This window comes from Protopterus annectens, chromosome 1.part0, assembly GCF_019279795.1.
Source record: "Protopterus annectens isolate FY-2018-M chromosome 1.part0, PAN1.0, whole genome shotgun sequence".
Lineage (NCBI taxonomy): Eukaryota > Metazoa > Chordata > Ceratodontiformes > Protopteridae > Protopterus > Protopterus annectens.
The window spans coordinates 1,434,739,576-1,434,762,316 of NC_056725.1; the positions used below are offsets into that span (position 1 = coordinate 1,434,739,576).

At 46.2% G+C, this 22,741-nt stretch overlaps 1 protein-coding gene across 7 annotated transcripts in view; it reads right to left on the reverse strand.

Annotated features, from left to right (window-relative positions):
* Positions 1 to 22,741, reverse strand: part of PUM2 (pumilio RNA binding family member 2) — a 4,949,642-nt gene that overhangs the window by 4,269,061 nt on the left and 657,840 nt on the right. The window lies entirely within an intron of this gene.

The following is a 22,741-nucleotide window of genomic DNA, read 5'->3' on the forward strand; positions in this document are numbered from 1 at the left end:
TCCTCACTATTTTCAGATTGAGAGAGCACTCATGAGGCAGTAGAATGCATCTGCTCAGAGGTTGAAGAAAATTGCCCAACGCCACATTCTGAGGGCTTCTCAACACAGGGAGTAGAACTTGGTTCCACCCTGTTTGTTGATGTACCAGACTACGGACATGTTGTCTAATTGAACTGCAATGGTTCCTAAAGGGAGGACATACTGAAAGGCTTCCAACGTTAATACACTGCCTTCAACTCCAGGATGCTGATATGCACACTGGACTCTATCGGGGACCAAGTGCCTTGGACTGTCCTTCCCAAGTAATGCCCCCCCACCCCATCTGAGAGGCATCTATGGTCACTATGGCTTTGAGTTCAGGAGGGACAAATGGGTGACCTAAAAGGATGTCTTCGGATCCCATCCACCAGGACAGGTCTTTTTTGCAGTGACTGGTGATAAGAATGGGGTAGGGTTAGAATAGAGCATTGTGATGCTAGAAACCATTGTAGTAGCCGCATGTGGAATCTTCCTAGCGGGGCCAGGGTGAACCCAATGCTTGAAGGACTAGCAGTGCTGGAACTTTGTTTCTGCAGAGAACAGGATGTACTTGTGAGTTTAACTTCTGTAATCTGTGCTGACGAAGGGAGGCAACACAAGAGATAGTGTTCTGCCAAGCTCCTATGAATTCTAGGTCTTGAGAGGGGATTAGCTGAGATTTTGCTTGACTGACTGTGATGCCCAGGGACACAAACAAATTCAGAATGAAGTCTACTGATTGAAGCAGTAGATGCCGAGAAGGAGCAGTGATGAGTCTGTCATCTAGATATGGAAACACCTGGAATCAGTGCAGTCTCAAGTGAGCTGTTACTGCTGCCATACATTTGGGGCTGTGGTCAGGCCAAAGAGCAGCACTATGAACTGAAAGTGGATGGCTCCTAGCTGAAAGCGGAAAAACCTTCTGGAGCATTTGTCCATCTTTATGTGGTAATACACATCTTGATGGTCTACAGAGCACATCCAATCATTTTCCTCTAAAAAGGGAAGTATTGACTTAACTGTGACCATCTGGAATTTGGATTGTTGAACAAATTTGTTTAGAAGGCTGAGATCCAGAATTGGTCTCCAGTCTCGTCTTTTTTGTCACTAAAAAGAACCTTGAGTAAAATCCGGATCCTATCTTGTCTGGTGGGACTTCTTGGATGAATTTTTTCTAGCAGCTTTTGGATTTCTACGGCTGCTTGGTCACTCTGATTGGGAGGAACATCGGGGAGCCTTGTCAGAGATCCTGAATAAAGAATGAAAGAATGAAGGGGATAGAGTAACCTCTGGTAATAATTCTCTGTACCCAGGCATCTGTAATTATTTGTCACCAGGGTCTTGAATGCAGAGAAAATTTTCCTCCGACCTCTTCCAGAGGTAAGCACTTGGGCCCCCTTTCAGAGTCGCTGGTAGGGCTGGCCAAAAAATCTCTGGAACCCTGATTCTGAGGCGGGCCACCTCTGCCTTGGGGGGGGGGGGTCAGTGTCTTCCATTACAGCTCCCCCCTCTGCCCCGAGGGGAGTCTCCACCATGCATGTCCTGGAAAGGCCTTTGGGACTTTCTGAACCACATCTTTCCACTCCTCTAATTCCTAGAGTACGATAATTGAGGAGAAGAAAAACATATGCCTACTGCAGACAGGGTCTTCCCCTCCTTCTCACACCTGGCTAGAATTTCTTTGACTCTGAGGGCAAAAAAAAGAAGATCAGTCAAAAGGAGCATTGACAAAGTAAGACTTGAATGGCTCCACAAACTCACACAGGCACATTCAGACGTGTTATCTAAGAGATATGCCTAAACCGGCTGACCTGGCCATCCCCTTGGTTGCATGTGCAATGAGCCTCATGGATGAGCTGGAAATAGACTCCAGGGTAGCTAACTGGGAGGCCACTTTTTCTTGGACCCCCATCAGACACATCTCCTGCTAGGGTACCCGATAGCTCCTTGATCAAATCCCCCTGGATCCTAGTGAAATGTGCCATAAAATTCAAGAACCTTAAGGGAAAGGTCGATGACACATAAAACTGCTTTCCTACCCTGTCCATCGCCCTAGACTCTCAGTTGGGGGGGGGTGAAAGTACAGTTGTGTACACTTACCATAAATGTAGATGTTGGAGTGTATTCACTGTTGCAGTCATTACATTTGGGTAATCTGCTGGCAGGTTGCCCTCAGTCAGCCTGAATAACAAAGTCTTAGGTCCTGCGTCGGTTGCGGTCTCCTCTTCCGTGACGTCAGGTCATCAGGTGTATAAAACAAGCAGCCAATGCCATTTTAATCAGTTTTTATTGCCCCAGATGTCAGGTGCCCCCCAAATGGGGAGCAAAAATATATATATAAACTGTAAATATACAAATGCACTTTAGAAACATAAAATTTACCTTCAACTAAAAGCAAATACACCACAAAGGCTTTTGAGTATAGTGAAGGAAAGAAAAGGTACAGAATGGGGGATGGCGGGTGGGTAACCTGGACTGCAACAGTAAATACACTCGAACATCTACATTTATGGTAAGTGTACACAACTGCACTATGTTCTTCGTGTTGCACTGTTGCAGTCATTACATTTGGGTAGAATCCCAAAGCTATGAATGGGAGGATGGAACTAAACAGCATTAGGAGCAGCCACAAGGCCCTGCAGGACTGCAGTGGCAAAGCCTGCTCTACATTTTGAGGAGAGGTAAATGATAATGCTTTGTGAACGTATGAACAGAGCTCCAAGTTGCAGCATCTAGAATGTCTTTGATTGGAACCCTGTTGAGAAAAGCTGCTGAAGTGGAGGCAGCCCTGGTGCAATGGGATCTGATTCCCTTGGGCACAGGTTTACCATGGTGCAAATAGCAGAAATGAATGCAGTGGCTTATCCATTTAGAAATAGTCTGCTTTGATATAGCCCTCCCCTCTGATCCTGCAGCAAATGCTACCAGTAGTTGCTCAGACTTTCTTAGAGATTTTGTAAGTAGAATCTTTGTTGTCTGTGTACATCCAATGAATGCAAAGTCCGCTCCCCCTCGTTCTGTGGAATTGGGGAAAAAAGTTGGCAGGTGAATGGTCTGGTTAAGAGCCACACTGGATACCACTTCAGGCATAAAAGAAGGGCTGGCCCTGAGGGCCACCCTGTCCGGGTAGAATAGAAATGAAAGGCTCCACTGCCATGACAGCCTGTAGTTCCGAACCCTTCTAGCTGAAGTAACTGCCAAAAGAAAAGCTGTCTTCCAAGATAGAAATTATATCAGCAGTAGCTACTAGTTCAAAAGGAGGCAGGGTGAGTTTTTCCAGCACAAAATTGAGGTCCTATGCAGGAGTTGGTGCTCTCCTGGAAAACCTTAAACTTTTGGCCCCTCTGAGACACTGTTTTAGCAGTGGATGAGAAAAGAGGGGAGATCTGTGTTGTAATGAGCCGAGATAGCAGAGGCATAGATTTTTATAGAAGAAAAAGATGGGCCCTTCAAGCATCTCAGTTAAGTGGTGTAAAATCGGAGGAATATTAGGCCTTGTGGTGTCCATTCCTTGTGCTTGGTTCCAAGCACATAATCTCTTCCATTTATCAGCATAAGATTTTCAAGTACTAGGCCTTCTAGCTTCCAAGATGACATCCATCACAAGTTTACTGACAGGTGTGTTTTGAATAATTAGTTGATTAGCCATGCTGCAAGATTCAGAGTTTGTAGCCGAATGTGCAGAATTTGATAGTTCTGCTGAAACAGTAGATGAGGTGTTTGAGGCAAGTACCACGGAGGAAGGTGTGACATATTCCTTAGAAGCGGGTACCAGTGTTGGTGAGGCCTGTTCGGGGCAATTAGAATCATTTTTGTTTTTTCCTGTCTGACTTTTAGTAAGACCTTGGAGAGTAGAGGCAGAGATGGAAAGGCCAAGACTGATAGGTTTTCTCAGCTGAAGGAGACAGCATCCACTTTCCATGCTTTTTTCTGATGAGTTCTTATGCAGTATTTGTCCAACTGATGGTTTTGGGGAAGAGGCAAATAGATCTATGTCTGGGCTTCCCCATTTCTGTGTAACATGCTGAAGATTTGTGGATCCAGTTTCTATTCATGCGGGTCCATAAGATTTCTGCTTAGGTCGTCTGCCAGAGTATTTTGCTTTCCTGGCAGGAATTGAGTTTGAAGACGTATTTGGCAAGTCAAGGCTGTGTTTCACAAGGCCATGGCTCGTCTGCAAAGCGGGTATGAATGGGTACCCCCCTGCTTATGTACCACATAACTGTGGTGTTGTCCGTCTTTATCAGTAGATGTCCTGGATGAAGTAAGTCCTTGAAGGCTGTCAGAGCATTCTGAACAGCTAACATTTCTTTCTGGTTGATATGCAGATGCATTTGGTTCGGGCTCCATTTGCCCTGAATGCATCTCCCTGCCAAGTGGGCCCGCCAAGCATAGTCTGATGAGTCTGTAGTTAAGGTTTGGGTGGGAGGGGGTAGTGTGAACGACAGTCCCTTGTTTTGCTGACAAGTCTTAACCCACCAAAGAAACTCCTGTTGTAGGCAGGGAATGAGAGGAATTATTATTTCCACGTTGTGACAATGTTGACTCCATCAACTTTTTAGATACCATTGAAGTTTACTCATATGCAGTCTCACATATGGAATTAGAAGAATGCATGATGCCATGAACCCCAAAGCCTGCAGAAATTGTCTTGCAGATAACTGGGTTTTTGTTGCCATTTGATTGAAGTATGCTGTCAATTGTATTTGTTTGTCTGGTATGAGGTAAACCATCTGGGCAGTTGTATTCAAGCTTGCACCCAGGAATGTAATTATTTGAGAGGGTACCAGTTGTGATTTCTTTTTGTTTATGGTGTACCCTATGCATGCTAGAAGCCTTATTACAAATGCCAGATGTTGGAAAAGAGTGTCCTTGTCCTCTGCCTGAATTAGATAATCGTCCAGATAAGGATAAATTTGAATGTTTCTTTGTCTGCAGAATGCAATTACTGGTGCCAGGCACTTTGTAAAGACCCTGGGCGCAGTAGATAAGCCAAAGGGCAGTGCAGAGAATTAGTAATGCAAATAACCTGCTTTGAAGCGGAGGTATCTTCTGCAAGATTTCCTTATTGGGATATGCAGGTATGCCTCTTTTAAGGCTAGAGTTACAAACCAAGCATTTTTGCCTAGCATAGGCAGTAGCTGTTGCAAAGTCAACATTTTGAATTTTGGAATATCCAGGAACGTGTTCAGAATCGATACGTCCAGTATTGGACGCCATGAATTGTCTTTTCTGGGTATCAGAAACAGTCTTGAATAAAATCCTTGTCCTTTTTGCTTTTCTGGTACCGGTTGAATAGCCCCCATATCCATGAGGGACATGACTTGTTTCTAGGCCTCTGCCCACTGGTTTTGTGGCAGATCCAGCCATCCGTTTGGAATTGGCAAAGTATGGAAATGGAATCTGTAGCCCTGGGATACTATATTTAATATCCACTTGTCCTGGGTTATTAACTGCCAATTTTGAGCATGAAGTGCTAGTTTCTCCCCAAGGGGGCTGCCAAAAGATAAGTGCTTGGAGATGGTAGAAGGAAGCCATTGAGACTGCTTACTATAGGGTTGTGCTTTGTTACCTCCAGATTTGGAGGTGGAGGCACGCCATTGCTTTGACCTGTAAGATCCCTGTGATTGATATCTGGAGCCTTTTGAGCGCCTGGATCTGTCCTGAGCGGTTCTGCTGGACAAAGGAAAGGACCAATTTTTAGTAGGCCAGTGCCTAATGAACCTGGGTGGCTGCACTTGTAAGAAATCTTTTACAGTTTGCATAGATTTAGCTTTGCATTCCATTTTCTTTAATACCTCTCCTGCCTTATTACCAAACAAAGTATCATGCTGCAAAGTAGCATTGAACAATTTAGCTTCAACATGATCAGGCAGATTTTGCTCCTTGAGCCAGGCATGCCTTGTTATCACAGATCCAGTAACAACAGCCCTACAAGAGGCCTCTAAAGAATCAAAACCACATTGCAAAGTATGCTTTCCAACCTATTCTGCTGAATGCAATAAATCCTGTAACTCTCAATTTTCCACACAATCAGAAATCAAAATCATTTTCTGTTTCAGTAAGTCCATAGCACGCTGTTGATATTTAAGCATATGAAACTGGCAGTTTAAAACCCTGATTGCCAGGGTTGCAATAAACCTTCTTACCCCTCTATCCAGCGACCTGTAATCTCTATCAGGAGTAGTAGGATTTTTGGCTGCAGAAGCCTTTACACCCTTGGGACCCTGAGAAATAGTCTCAAGATCAGCAGCAGGATTTTTGAAAAGAAATTTGTGGGAGTCAGGAACCCTGTAATTTCTGCCTGGCTTACTAGGAGCTGGAGGCAGGGAATCAGGAGCCATGCTCGATTCCGAGAACACATCAACAACAATGTCTAAAACTGGAGGCATTGCCAAAGGCCTATGATGAGGAAGAAGGAGAAAATCCCTAAGCCTCTTTTTTGATTCAGAGCAGTCCAAACTCTCCCAGTGAAAATGTTCCCTTAAGGTATGCAAAGTCTCTCCAAAAGAGTAATCCTCAGGAGGGGATGCAGATGGGATGGATTCCTCTGCATCAGAATCCTCATAAGGTGGGATAGAAAATTCCTGATCAGAAGAAATGGAAAAGTACAGTTTTGTACCTACAATAAATGTAGATGTTCGAGTGGTTATACTGCTGCAGTCATCACACTTGGGTTATCCTGTAGTCAGGCGGTCCTGCAGTCGGCCGAATCCCAAAGTCCTGTCCGGCGTCAGTTGTCGTCGCCTCTTCCCTGACATCAGTGCGACAAGGGTATAAAAGAGACAGCAGACGCCATTTTCTTCAGTTTTTCTTGCCCCAGATGTAAGGTGCCCCCAACTAGGAAGGCAATACAATAGTTATGCAACAATACCTTAGTAGATCAGCAATAGTAGTAGCTGTAAGCAAATACACCATATAGACATGCATCCAACAGAGTGATGTACATGGAGTTGTAACTAACACCCTGGTATGTAGAGGGGATGTAGGGAGGGTAACCTGGACTGCAGCAGTATAACCACTCGAACATCTACATTTATGGTAGGTACAAAACTGTACTATGTTCATCATGCTATACTGCTGTCGTCATCACAATTGGGTAGAATCCCAAAGCTATGAAAGGGTGGCTGGTACTAAACTGGGTTGGGTGATGCTAGGATGCCCTGCAGAACTGCAGTGGCAAAACCAGCTCTGGTTTTTGAGTATAATGGAAGGTGGTAGTGCTTGGTAAAGGTGTGCACTGAACTCCAAATAGCTGTCTCCAGAATGTCTTTGGTTGGAACCCCTCTGAGAAAGGCTGCTGAGGTTGCAGTAGCCCTGATAGAATGGGATCTAATATTGACAGGCATTGCCTTCCCATGGTGCGAGTAGCAAAAGCGGATACAATGTGCTATCCATTTGGAGATGGTCTGTTTTGAAATAGCCTTTCCTTGTGAACCTGCAGCATATGATACAAAGAGTTGGTCAGTTTTTCTGAAGATCTCTGTCTTATCTAAATAGCAACGTAGCTGTCTGTGAATGTCCAAGGAGTGAAGGAGCCTTTATTCTGTGGGTTAGGATAAAAGGTGGGTAAATGAATGGTCTGATTCAAAGCCACACTGGATACTACCTTGGGCAAGAAGGTAGGGTTAGTTCGTAAAGAGACTCTGTCCTGATGGAAAATGATGAAAGGTTCCACTGCCATAAGTGCCTGTAGTTCTAATACCGTGCGTGCTGAGGTAATAGCAAGTAACAAGGCTGTTTTTCCAGGACAAGTATTGTAGTTCTGCTGAGAAAGCTGGTTCGAGAGGAGGTAGTGTTAACTTTTCTAAAATGAAGTTCAGGTCCCAAGTTGGTGTTGGTGGTTTTCTGGGGGGGGGGGGGGGTCTTATATTCTTAGCCCCTCTGAGAAACTGCCTAAGTAAAGGGTGTGAGAAAATTGGGGGATCCGTATTATAGTGAGCTGAAATGGCTGAAGCATGGATCTTAATGGAGAAGGAAAGGCCTTTGTGTAGCATCTCAGTTAGGTATTGCAGTATGTGAGGAATGTTTGGTGTCCAAGGATTTTGACTTTTAGCCTGGGGCCATGCACAAAATCTTTTCCATTTGTCTGAGTAAGTCTTCCTGGTGCTGGGCCACCTGGCCTCCATAATTACATACAGGACGTCCTTTGAGAGACGTGTTGATTGATAATTTAAGGAATTCTCCATGCAGCTAAATTTAAAGTTCTGAGCTGGCTGTGACGGGTTTGATAGTTTTTCTGAGTCAACAGTAGTGGGAATTGAGGCAAGATCCATGGAGGGCTGTGAGTCAAGTTCCTTAGTAATGGGTACCAGTGCTGGCGTGGCCAGTCCAGGGCAATGAGGATCATTTGTGGTCTCTCTGATCTGACATTCAATAATACCTTGGTCAATAGAGGTAGTGGAGGGAAGGCATAGACTGTCAGTGTTGTCCAACTGAATGATAGAGCGTCCACTTTCCAGGCTAGGGAGTGATAAGTCCTTGTGCAGAATTTTTGTAAATGGCAATTGTTGGGAGAGGCAAATAGATCTATGTCTGGACATCCCCATCTTTGAGTTATCTTTGAAAATACTTGTGGGTGTAGTCTCCACTCGTGAGGGTCTACCATATTTCTGCTTAATTTGTCTGCCAATATGTTTTCCTTTCCTGGCAGGAACTGTGCTTGTAGTTGTACTTGGTAGGTCAAAGCTGTGTTCCATAAGGTCATAGCCTGTCTGCATAAAGGGTAGGAGTGTGATCCTCCCTGTTTGTTTATGTACCACATAACTGTGATGTTGTCTGTCCTTATTAAAAGTTGTCCTGGATGCAAGAGGTCCTCGAAGGCTGTCAGTGCATTTTACACAGCTAACATCTCCTTTTGGTTGATGTGAAGATGCATTTGTTTTGTAGACCATTTGCCCTGTATGCACTGTCCTGCCATGTGTGCTCCCCAGGGGTAGTCTGAAGAATCTGTTGTCATGGTTTGGTTTGCTGGAGGTAAGACGAAAGGAAGACCCTTGTTTGTTTGACATGCTTGAGCCCACCATAGGAACTCTTTTTGAAGGCAGGGAATGACAGGTATATTTGTTTCGAAGCTGTGCCTGTGTTGAGACCATACACTTTTCAGGTACCATTGTAATTTTCTCATATGCAGCTTTGCATATGGGATTAGTTGAATGCATGATGCCATGAACCCCAATGCCTGCAGGATTTTCCTTGCAGTGAGCTTGGTAAAAAGTTACTATCTTTTTGAAGTACTGAGTCAATTGTTTTTGTTTGTCTGGCGTGAGGTAAGCCATCTGGGCCATTGTATTTAAGCTGGCACCCAGGAATATTATCTGTTGTGAGGGTATTAGTTTTGACTTCTTTTTGTTTACTGTGTACCCTAGGCAACTGAGCAGCTGTGTTACAAAAGCCAGATGCTGTAATAGAATGTCCTTGCTGTCCGCTTGGATCAGGCAGTCGTCCAGATATGGATAAATTTGTATTCCTCGTTGTCTGCAATATGCAATTACTGATGCCAGGCATTTCGTAAATACTCTGGGCACAGTAGATAAGCCAAAGGACAATGCAGAGAATTGATAATGCGTTGTACCTGCCAAAAATCTGAGGTATCTTCTGCAATCTTGTCTGATAGGGACATGCAGGTATGCCTCTTTGAGGTCCAATGTTACCAGCCAAGACTCCTTGCCCAGCATGGGAAGGAGCTGCTGTAGTGTGAGCATTTTGAATTTGGGTAACTCCAGGTATGTGTTCAGAACTGAGAGGTCTAAGATGGGCCTCCAGGTTTTGTCCTTTCTTGGGACTAGAAACAGTCTTGAGTAAAAACCTTGACCTTGCTCTTTTGTAGGTACCTTTTAAATTGCTTTCATATCCATGAGAGCTGAAATTTGCGTTTGAGCCTCTGTCCATTGGTTTGGAGGCAGATTTGGCATGCCTCTCATCCGAGGAAAAGTGTGGAAGTGAAATCTGTTGCCTCGTGTAATAATAAGTTATGTCTTATCATAACGTTCCATGTTAGTTGTCGTCTTCTCGCCTTCTTTCTTGCTGGATGGGTTCGGAGCCAATCCTCGGCTCCGACTCGGCCTATACTATAGCTCGAGAGCTATTTTTACCGGCTCGAGGCAGCCCTATATCCCACAATACCATGCGCTAACTCCCCAGATCTCGTTTGGAAGCTAAGACATAGTATAAAAAGTAATATTATAATAATAATATTATAACCCTCTTTTAATAGTACAGATTACCTGCTAGTAACACTAAGGATACAAGGAAAGACGCAACATATTGCATCTCCAGAAATGGAAGGACTCAGAACCTCGAGTCTATCCAGGCTAGGGGGCAGGAGGGAGGGATGCAAGAAAGAAGGCGAGAAGAAGACAACGAACATGGAACGTTATGGTAAGACATAACTTCTTAATGTTAAGTTGTCATTCTCGCCTTCATTCTTGCTGGATGGGACAGCGTCCCTAGCATCTTAGTCCTGGGTGGCTCAATGGAACAGACTCCTGAGTACAGTGGAACCAAAATCAGCTCTATTTCTGGAGGCTAGATCAAGCTTGTAATAGGCAATAAAGGAATGTTTGGACGCCCATGTAGCTGCTGCACAAATGGCATCTAGTGGTAACCTTGCTTGAAAAGCCATTGAAGTTGATAGTGCCCTGGCTGAATGAGCTTTAGGCCTAGAGGGTAGTTGCCTGTGTCTCAACTCATAGACCAAGGTAATAATAGATGTCAGCCATCTGGAAAGAGTAACATTCGATACCGGAAGCCCTTTCTTGCCTGCAGCATAAGAGAGGAAGAGCTAGTCTGACTTTCTGAATTGTTTTGTCCTGTCTAGGTAATACCGTAATTGGCGATGAACATCTAATGAATGTCATTTTTGTTCAGCCCCGTTGGTAGTGTCTGGGAAAAAGACGGGCAAATCAATGGAGTGGTTTAGATTTGCTTCCGATAACACTTTTGGTAGGAAGGAAGGGTTTGTTCTGAGAGTTACCCTATCTTTATGAAAAACCAAATAGGGAGGACGGACAGACAAGGCTTGAAGTTCCGATACCCTTCTGGCAGATGTTATAGGTACTAAAAACAGCATTTTCCAAGAAAGAAGCTTGAGGGAGCAAGAAGCTGCCGGTTCAAAAGGGGGTAGAATTAGTGAGGTTAGAACTAAATTCAAATCCCATTGTGGGGGTGGATCTTTGACTGGAGGTCTGAGCAACAAGATGCCCTTGAGAAAGGCTTTACAGAGTTTGTGGGACATAATATTTGCTTCTGAGAGTCCAACATGAAAATTAGCAATGGCCGCTAATTGTACCCTGATAGTGGCCGATGATGACCCCGAATGAAAAAGCTCCGCCAGAAAGTCTAGAACCTCATGAATGGGTGCATGGAAAGGATCTAGGGATCTAGTTTGTGCCCAGTGTGAAAAACGCTTCCATTTACTCGCATAAGTCTTCCTAGTACTGGACTTATGGGAAGCCAGAATGATATCACGAACAGGAGGAGAAATAAGGGGAAGCCTGACTATGGCTGGAAGTGGAGCAACCAAGCTGTGAGGTTGATGGAATGTAGAGACTGATGCAGCTTGCCCGTGAAGAGGGTCAACAGATCCGGAAGGGGTTCCAGATGCCAAGGCTGTTCCAGTAGGTATTTGTGCAGGAACGGGAACCAAACTTGTCGAGGCCAAAACAGGGCAATGAGGATCATTTTGGATCTCAATGCGGTTGCTTTCTGAATTAGGTGCGGGATCAATGGAAAGGGAGAAAAGGCATAAAGACCACCCCGGGGCCAAACGTGAACAAGAGCGTCTCTGAGGGGCTGGCCTGGTAGAGGAAAAAGTGTGAAGAAGTCGAGGCACTTGCTGTTTTGCGGAGTTGCGAAAAGGTCGCAGCAAGGCTGGCCCCACTTCCGAAAAATTCCATCTACTACCGCTTGATTTAGAGACCACTCGTGAGGCATGAGGATAGTTCTGCTCAATCTGTCTGCTATGGCGTTGGACTTCCCGGGGATGTGCGTTGCTATTAGAAACCGTTGAGATGAAATCGCCCATTGCCAAAGTCTGAGTGCTTCTCGACAGAGGGGGTAGGACCTTGTTCCGCCCTGCTTGTTTATGTACCACACCACAGACATATTGTCCGTTTGAATTGCTATAGTCCCCGTGGGAAGAGAGCTCTGAAGGGCCTGCAACGTCAAAAGCACCACCCTCATCTCCAGGACATTTATGTGCAGGTGGCATTCTGACTGTTGCCAAGTGCCCTGGACCGTCCTGCCCTGATAATGCCCCCCCCCCCACCCGATCAGGGAGGCATCCATGACAGTGGCAACTGGAGGAGGGAGAACAAAGGGTCTGCCCTGAAAAAGCTGAGGGGGGAAACCATCCACCAGGAGAGATGTTTCTTGCAAGATGGTGTTATCAAAATGTTGTGGGTCATTGGCAGCTGTTGACAGGACCACTGAGAAAACAGCATCCACTGAAGGAGTCTCATGTGGAAGCGGGCTAATGGAAGTAAAAGAATCGCTGCCGCCATGAGGCCCAACACTTTCAATACTAGCTTGACTTGGACTCTGCTGGGCTGAAACAGAAGCTGAAACATTCCGCCTTATGTCTGTCACTCTCTGAGGTGGTAATGTTGCAGACATTTCTGTGGTGTTTAATACGGCGCCTATAAAGTTTATATATTGACAAGGCGACAAGGAGGACTTTGCAAAATTTAAAGAAATACCCAGGCTGTTGCAAAGTTGGATAGTGTAATCCCTGGCCATTATGAGATCCTGTTTGGTGGTAGCGGAAATGAGCCAGTCGTCCAAGTATGGAAACACCTGGAATCCTTTCCGTCTCAGGTGAGCCGTGACCACTGCCAAACATTTGGTGAACACCCGGGGGGCTGTGGTGAGAACAAAGGGCAGGGCCCTGAATTGAAAATGACCGACTCCCAGCCGGAAGCGGAGAAACCTCCTGGAGCGCCTGTGTATTTTTATGTGGTAGCACGCGTCCTGGAGGTCTAACGAGCACATCCAGTTGTCTCTGCCCAAAAAGGGTAGAATGGACTGCAGTGTTACCATCCGAAAGTTTGTCTTTAATACATAGTTGTTTAACCTGCTGAGGTCCAAAATGCGTCTCCAATCTCCTGTCTTTTTTGGTACCAAAAAGAATCTGGAGTAGATTGGATGACTCTCTTGTTCAACAGCTTTTTTATGTCTAGCTGAGCCTGACCCCTTTGTGTGGGTGGTACGTCTGGTAGGGGTTTTGGCGGTTATACCGGAGGGAAAGTGAAAGGAATTTTGTAACCCTCGGATATGATCTTCTGTACCCATGTGTCTTGGGAGATGGATTTCCAGGCTTCTGGGTACAGAGATGATCTTCCCCTGACTGCCTCCGAAGGCAGTCGGGCAGCTTCTCAGGAATGCTGAAAGGGTTGGTCAGGGAAAGATTTCTTGGAACCCTGGTTCTGTGGACCCCCTCTGCCCCTGGGGCGGCGTCTGTTATTATTCCCCCCTCTGCCTCTAGGGGGAAATTCACCACGTGCGGCAGGCGTGACTCCCTGTGGTTTGCGGAACCACATCTTTCCACCCCTCTGTCCTTTAGGATAAGGTCTAGAAGGCGTGGGAAAATGGACTCCCACGGCAGAGAGAGTCTTACCATCTTGCTCGCATCTGGTGAGGGTATTCTTCACCTGAGGCCCGAACAATTCCGAACCGTCAAAGGGGGTGTTGGTGAAGGACGCCTTGAAGGGGTCGGCAAAGTTACCGAGTCGCATCCAAGCGTGACGTCTCAATGCAACGCCTGTGCCAGCGGCCCTACTCGCTCCATCGGCTGCATAAGAGATAAGCTGCATGGAGGAGTTAACAATGGAGTTCAGGGTAGCCAGCTGAGAGTTTATTTTGTCCTTAAACCCCGCAGCAGAAGGATCCTGTACCGTTTCACCCAGCTCTGTGAGCAAGTCTCTCTGAAGGCGGGTGAAATGACAAATAGTTCAGCGATCGCATAGAAAATGTCGCTGAAGCAAAGGTCCGCTTGCCGTACCTGTCCATGGTCCTGGACTCTCTGTTAGGAGGATGAACAGATACAGAAGGATCAGCTAATTCCTTCTTAGTGGCTGCTGCTACCACCACAGCATCAACTGAAACACCTGTGGTGAGAAAGGATTTGTCATCTGGTGCAGAAATAAATTTAGAAGGCCTCCTAGGGGTAGGTTCCATTGAATCAGGAGCTGCCCACGCCTTTCTAGCCACTACCTCCATTAGCGGGTCGAAAGGGGGAGACACCCAGGAGGTGGAAGGGCGAGATCCAAAGGTGTCAAGGTAAACCGACTCGTCCTCGGAAGGTTTGAGAGTGGACCAATTTCCCCTCTGTCTTAGGATCTCCAGGATGTCTGAAAAGGAGACATCCTCAGAGGGGGATCTGAGGGAACCCTCCGACTCATCCAAGTCGGTGTCCGACGTGACAGACTCGGGGGAGTCTATGTGCTTCCTCTTGCACTTTCTTTTCCTAGGGGGTTCCCCTGAAACTTCAGGGGAACCCTCGGAAGAGGAGGAGACACCCAAAGTGGGTACCCTATGCTTTGGATCTCGACTGTCTGGTATAGGAGGGTGGCCAGAGACCGTAACAGGCACTACAGAGGGAGGAGCCGCAGAACTTAACCTTGGTGTGGGCACTGGGTCCAGCACATTCCTCATCACCTCGAAGGCTCCCCTATCAGACACCAAAGGTAGCCCCGGCTCCGAAGAGGCCGGAACCGCCCCCGGAACCGACAGAGAAGGCTCCGAGAATGATGTCGGGGCCGAACTAACCAGAGCCGAAGCTCCGAGAGGGAGAGCGGGGTCAGACAAGGGTCCATTGCCACTCGCCCCCTCGGAGCCGACAATGGAGTCCCGGTGCCCGGACCTCTCCATGGACGGAACCAATAAAGAGGTCGGAGCCGACAACACCGGAGCCGAAGGAGGAGGTATCGGCTCCGATGTGGGCAAGGTCACAGTTCCAACGAACTCCGGCTCCGAACTCGAGAGATGAGTCGGAGGAGGAATGGATAACTGTATCAAAGGCGCCACAGTCTGGTGAGATGGGCTCTGAAGCATTTGGGCCAGCGCCTGAGATTTTATGAGTCTACTGACTACCCTCTCGATGTCGTGGTTGGAAAGCCTGGAAGACCTCGATGAATGAGTCCTATGACTCCGCTCCAATAGGGGGGACCTCGGAGCCGATCTGACGGACTCTAAAGAAGGGGACCTAGTGCGCTTGCATGCTGGGGTTGGCTCCGATAATGGTTTTGAAGCAGAACCCACTTTGCTCGCCTCGGAGCCAGGCGGAACCGAGGTCGGAGCTGTCTCAACAACACCAGCCCTCGGCTCAGAAGCTGGAGCCGAGGGTTTGGCGGTTTTTGATGACTTCCCCGAGCCAGAATTGGACAGGGAGTCATCAGGCTTTAAAAAGCCCCTTAGGATGAGCTTGTTACGCCTTTCCTGCAGGACTCTTGAACTAAATCCGTGACAAACGGAACAAGAGTCCTGCAGGTGTAAAGGCCCCAAGCAATAGACACAAGAAGTGTGGCCGTCTGTCAGAGACATTTTCTGACAGCGTGAGTCACACTTCTTGAATCCCGAGACCTTAACGTCTTTGGACATTGCCCTAAAGACAGTCACTCAATCAGCACACACACTCACTCACTTATACACAAGGGGGAGATGAGGGGGCTGACTAGAACAACAACACACACACACAGGGGTGAGTAAACAGAAAAACTAAAGCCTGTAGGCCTGATTATAAAAGTTAACTAAACGGGTGGGTAGGGCTTACGAAACAAACACTATCAAGTAATAATATCGATAGGGAACAAATGTAGGGAAAAAATAAACTACCTCAGAAAAATAGAAAGTTTGTTGAAAATTCCTTTTACTGACCTGAGCCGGTAAAAAAGGCAACCTCGCAGCGAAGCGGCAAACGAGATCTGGGGAGTTAGCGCATGGTATTGTGGGATATAGGGCTGCCTCGAGCCGGTAAAAATAGCTCTCGAGCTATAGTATACGCCAGGTCGGAGCCGAGGATCGGCTCCGAACCCATCCAGCAAGAATGAAGACGAGAATGACAACTTAACATTGTCCAGAATCCATTTGTCCTTTGTTATGATGCGCTAATTTTATGGAAATAGAGCCAGTTTCCCTCCCAAAGGTGCTGCCTGGGCAATTTCGCTTGGCAGGCCAAGAGGGAAGTCATTGTGTTAGTTTCCTGAAGGGTTGAGATCTTTCGTCTCCACCTCTGAGTTGCTGTATGCCATTGTCTAGGCCTGAAAGAACCTTGTGGCTGGCCTCTGCCCCTTGGGCATCTGTACCTACCCCTTTGGGGTCTGTCTGATGCAGGGAAGGACCAGTTTTTTGATGGCCAGTTTCTGCTGAAACGAGGAGGTTGTAACTGTAAAAAATCTTTAACTGTTTGCATAGATTTTGCCTTTTCTTCCATTTTCTTCAAAACTTCCTCTGCTTTGACACCAAATAACACATCTTTCTGCAATTGGGCATCCAATAGCTTTGCTTTGACATGTTCTGGTAAGGCTTGTTCTTTAAGCCAAGCATGCCTACGTACGACAGACCCTGTGACAGCTGCTCTACATGAGGCTTCCAATGAATCAAAACCACACTGTAACGTATGTTTTCCCACCTGTTCTGCTGCATGCAGCAAATCCTGCATCTCTTTCAAATCTAGTTGATCTGTCTGAGGGATCAGCTTCTGCTTTAACTGTGTAATCAAATACTGTTGGTATTTTAGCATGTGGAATTGGCAGTTTAATGCCCTCATGGCCAAAGTGGCAGACATATACACTTTCTTTTCCCATCTTTCTAATGCTCTGGAATCTCTTTCAGAAGTTAGGGGATTCTTAGCAGTAGAAGCCTTAACCCCTTTGGGACCCTGGGAAATGGTCTCTGGGTCTGCATTAGGGCTTTTGTATAGAAACTTATGAGCATCAGGAACTCGGTAGTATCTGTCTGGTTTAGCTGGTGCTGGAGGTAAGGAACCTGGGTTTAAACTGGATTCAGAGAAAACATCATCCAAAATGTCTAAAACTGGAGGGATTGCCAGGGCTCTATGCTGTGGAAGCAGAAGAAAAGTACAGTTTTGTACCTACCATAAATGTAGATGTTCGAAGATCCACATTGCTGCAGTCCTAACACTTGGGTAGTCCGCTGTCCTCGGTCGGCCCGAATATCAAAGTATAAGGCTGACGTCGGTCAGGGCGCATTTGACTGACGTCAGGACATCAGGGTACAAATGCGCATGACCGACGTCATATCCTCAGTCTTTTCTTGCCCCAGATGTCAGAAGACCCAAAAATAAAGGTCAAAACCAAAAGACAGCAAACAACCAACCAACCATCCCTGCACTAACTATATGTACAATATATACAATATACACAAAATGTACAACCCAACCCACATAACCGCCTCTAACTACAGAGGGGAAGGAGGGAGGGTAAATTGGACTGCAGCAATGTGGATCTTCGAACATCTACATTTATGGTAGGTACAAAACTGTACTATGTTCTTCATCTCACATTGCTGCAGTCCTAACACTTGGGTAGAATCCCAAAGCAGAGGTAAGGGAGGATGGCTAACTACAAGGAAGCAGGAGCTGCCAAAATGCCCTGCAAAACAGCAGTGGCAAAACCAGCCCTGGACTTAGTGTAAAGTGGCAGGTGATAATGCCTAGAGAAAGTATGTACAGAACTCCAAGTAGCTGCCTCCAAAATATCCTTGGTTGCCACTCCCCTCAAAAAAGCTGTCGAAGTGGCAGTAGCCCTAGTGGAATGAGGCCTAATCCCAGCTGGAATCTCCTTGCCATGATGGGAATAACAGAAAGCAATGCAAAACCCAATCCACTTAGAAATAGTTTGTTTTGATACAGGCTTGCCCTGAAACAACTGCTGAGACTGCCTGAACCCTTTAGTTCTGTCCAAATAATAACGCAACTGCCTGTGGACATCTAAAGTGTGCAAAATCTTTTCCCCTTTATTTTGGGGATTTGCATAAAAAGTAGGCAAATGAATAGTTTGGTTTAAAGCCACACTAGAAACCACCTTAGGCATAAAGGAAGGATTAGTACGTAATGATACCCTATCCTTATGGAAAATCAAGAAAGGCTCAACTGCCATAAGGGCCTGTAATTCAGAAACCCTTCTTGCAGAGGTAATGGCCAACAAAAAAGCAGTCTTCCAAGATAAATATTTTAACTCAGCAGTAGCTGCAGGCTCAAAAGGTTGTAGAGTGAGTTTCTCCAACACAAAATTGAGATCCCAAGCAGGAGTAGGAGCTCTTCGTGGGGGTCTTATATTCTTTGCCCCTCTAAGAAATTGCTTGAACAAAGGATGAGAAAACAATGGTGGGTTGCAATCATAGTGAGCTGAAATTGCTGCAGCATGAACTTTAATAGAAGAGAAAGACAAACCTTTGTCCAGTAACTCAGTAAGATATTGAAGAGCCACACTCAAATTAGGCTCAGAAACATCAAAATCTTTGCTGCACTCCAAAACAAAATCTCTTCCATTTGTCTGCGTCCACTTTCCTTGTACTAGGCCTCCTAGCTTCCAAAATAACATTCAAAACTTGCTGAGGAAGTGGAGGCCCACTTTGGTTCAAAACAGAATATGCCAGGCTGTTAGGTGCAGAGAGTGAAGCTTGACATTTAGCAAATGGCTGTCCTCCTGCGACAACAGGTGTGGAATCGAAGGCAAAGGCCATGGAGGCTTCCGTACCAGACTTCTCAGTAATGGGTACCAGTGTTGCCGAGGCCAATCCGAGCTATTAAAATCATCCTTGGCTTGTCCTGTCTGACCTTTAGAAGTACCTTTGGGAGGAGAGGCAGAGGTGGAAAGGCATATACATGAAGATTGCTCCAATTGAAAGAAAGAGCATCCACTTTCCAAGCTGTGGGATGAAACCTTTTGTGCAAAACTTTGGCAGCTGATGGTTTAGTGGAGAAGCGAACAGATCTATGTCTGGAGTTCCCCATGACACTGTCAATTTCTGAAATACATGAGGATCCAATTTCCACTCGTGGGGATCCATAATTCGTCTGCTCAACACATCTGCTAAGGAGTTCTGTGCTCCTGGCAGAAACCTTGCCTGAAGATTGAGCTGTAAACTGAGAGCAGTCTCCCACAAAATCATTGCTTGCCTACATAGAGGATAAGAGTGCGTTCCCCCTTGCTTGTTGATGTACCACATGACAGTTGTGTTGTCTGTTAGAATCAACACCTGCCCTGGAAGAAGCAATTCCTTGAAAGCAATTAATGCAAACTGGACTGCTAACATCTCTTTCATGTTGATATGTAGATGTTGTAGTCTGACAGGCCACTTGTTTTGTATCCACTTTCCATTTAGATGAGCTCCCCAAGCTTTGTCTGAGGCATCTGTCGTTAAAATCTGACTCGCCTCTGGCCGGGTCACAGAGAGTCCCTTGTTTAGGTGACATTCCTGAGCCCACCACAAAAATTCCTTTTGAATGCAAGGTATTATTTGAATGACAGCGTCTAGATCCTGGCAGTGCTGTGTCCATACATTTTTGAGATACCATTGTAGCTTCCTCATATGCAGTTTGGCATTGGGAAGCACCAGAATACAAGATGCCATGAACCCTAAGGCTTGAAGGACTGTCCTTGCAGTCAGCCCGGACTGATGAGATAGTTGATGGAAGTAAAGGGATAGACTCTTTTGTTTGTCCGGGGTTAAAAGGCCATCTGGGATGCTGTATTCAGTCTCACACCCAGAAAGCACATGTCTTGAGAGGGTACTAGACTGGACTTTATTTCGTTCACAGAATACCCTAGGCATCTTAGCACTGCTATCACATAATCCAAATGATGAAGAAGCTCTTCTCTTCCTTGAGCCAGAATTAGGCAGTCGTCCAAATAAGGATAGATCTGTATTCCTTTTAGCCTGAAGAAAGCTATCACTGGAGCCAGAACTTTCGTGAACACTCTGGGCAATAGATAAGCCAAAGGGCAATGCAGAGAACTGATAGTGAGAAGTCCCAGCTCAAAACGCAGATACTTCCTGCAACTTAGTCTGATAGGAACATGAAGGTAAGCCTCCTTGAGATCCAAAGTTACCATCCAATGATCTTTGCCCAGCAGAGGTAAAAGCTGCTGCAACGTCAACATTTTGAACTTGGGAATGTCCAGATATGTGTTGAGGATAGATAAATCCAAAATTGGTCTCCACGTGTTCCCCTTCTTTGGTACTAGGAACAGGCGAGAATAAAATCCTAGGCCCACTTCTGGCAGAGGGACCGGCTGTATGGCCCCTAGTTGGAGCAACAGAGAAACCTGTTTGTGAGCCTCTAGTCTTTGTGGAGGAGGAACGTCTGGCATGCCTTTGAAAGGAGGCAAGGTATGGAAATAAAACCTGTAGCCGTGGTGAATGATATCCAATACCCATCTGTCCTGGGTAATTAAACTCCAATTCTCTTTGAAAAGTGCCAACCTTCCTCCCAAAGGTGCTGCCAGGCAGGCAGGCTCTGGCAGCTGAAAAGGTAGGTCATTGGGTCTGCTGCCGGAAGGACTGACCCCTGCCCTCACCCGAAGCCTGTGCAGGAGAACTCCCTGTTCTAGGCCTGAAAGAGCCCTGGGCTCTGCCTTTACCACGTCTAGATCTACCCCTAGACTGTGAACCATAAGAAGGATACGTCCACCCTTTAGTAGGCCAATTTCTACTAAACTTCGGAGGCTGGACCTGCAAAAAATCTTTAACAGTCTGCATAGACTTAGCCTTGTCTTCCATTTTCTTTAAAACTGTCAACAGGAGGACCAAACAACACGTCAGATTGTAAAGGAGCATCTAAAATCCTTGTCTTAACATGTTCAGACAAATTCTGATCCCTCAGCCAGGCGTGCCTGCGAAGGACTGACCCAGTGGCAGCCACCCTAGGCGAGGCCTGTACAGCATCAAAACCACATTGCAAAGAATGCTTACCCACCTGTTCAGAAACATGCACTAAATCTTGCAACTCCTTACAATCAATACCTACTGCCAGAGCATCAACCTTAGACTTCAATAGTGAAAGGAGATAATTTTGGTATTTCAACATGTGAAACTGGCAATTCAGAGCCCTCATAGCAAGAGTGGAAGAAGTATAGACTTTCTTTCCCCATCTATCCAAGGCCCTAGCCTCCTTGTCTGCAGGAACCGGATTCTTAACAACAGAAGCCTTAACACCTTTAGGCCCCTGGCTAACAGTTTCTGGGTCTGCCCTAGGACTCTTAAAAAGATACTTATGAGCTTCAGGCACCCTGTAATACCTATCCGGCTTAACAGGCGCAGGAGGCAAAGAATCAGGATTAAGAGAAGCCTCTGTAAAAACATCTTCCACTACATCCAAAACAGGAGGTATAGCCAAAGGCCTATGCTGGGGTAAAACAGAAATTCCCTAAGCCTTTTCCTGGAATCAGAGAAGTCCTGACCTTCCCACTTAAAATGCTCCCTCATGGAATGAAGAGTTTCTGAAAAGAAAAATCCTCAGGAGGAGTAGCAGAAGGAGTAGAATCATCCACATCAGAATCAGAATAAGGAGAGTACTCCTGCAAGTCTTCAGCCGAAGACTCTGAAACATCTGAAGCCTGCTCCAAACCCCCAGCTCAGGCTCCACCCTAGGTCTCTTATCAGGAGGGGGCATAGAACCCCTAATCAAAGTAATCAAATCTTCTGCCATTTTAAGCATATGCTTCTTGGGCACAGTACCTGAAGACCTAGGGGTAACACCAACTGAAGCTAAACCTGGCCTGCCCCTGGGGGAAGCCTTTGAAACAGAAGGAGAAGGCCTAGCCACCTTGGGAAGGGAGGGAGTATAGTAAGATGAGAAGCCCCTCAGCCTGACTAGTCTCCTGAGAGGCCACATCCTGCAATAATAAGGTCTCACCCTGGGAACACAAAGAAACCTCCGGTGGAGCCACCGGCTCCACCGACACCTCTAAAGAACCGGCGTCTGGTACAGACGGTTCTTCTAGCCGAGGCTTAACTGGCTTGTCCTTGCCCTTCTTGGAAGAAGCGGGCGTCGGAGCATCCGACGGCATTTTATAGTTGCACCGCTTCCCAAAGACTAACCTTGCACAATCCAATCTTCTCTTTATAGTGCGTTTATTAAATCTAGCACAAGAGCGACAGCCAACAACGTCGTGCTCAGGCCCTAAGCAAGGAATACACAAAGTATGATAATCCCTATGCGGTATCTGTTTCCCACAAGAAATGCAATTATTAACTTTTTCTGACATCCGGTAAATGACTGAGGCAAGAAAAAACTAAAATATTCCCCAACGGGGTACTTAGCCAACTTTGAACTCGGTCTGAAACTTCTAAATCGAAAAATCTCAGAACGCCAACCGGCACTTGCAATACTGCTTCTGCATCGGACCATGCGGCAAAAAAGACTGAGGATATGACGTCGGTCATGCGCATTTGTACCCTGTCGTCCTGACGTCAGTCAAATGCGCCCTGACCGACGTCAGCCTTATACTTTGATATTCGGGCCGACCGAGGACAGCGGACTACCCAAGTGTTAGGACTGCAGCAATGTGAGATGAAGAACATCTCACAAAGTCTTTTCTTGGAGTCAGAGTAATCTTGGCCTTCCCAGTGGAAGTGTTCCCTCATGGTGTGTAAAGTTTCCCCAAAAGAGTAGTCTTCAGGGGGGGAGACAGATGGAATGGACTCTTCAGCATCTGAGTCTTCATAAGGAGGGAAGGAGTAATCCTGGTCGTCAGAGATG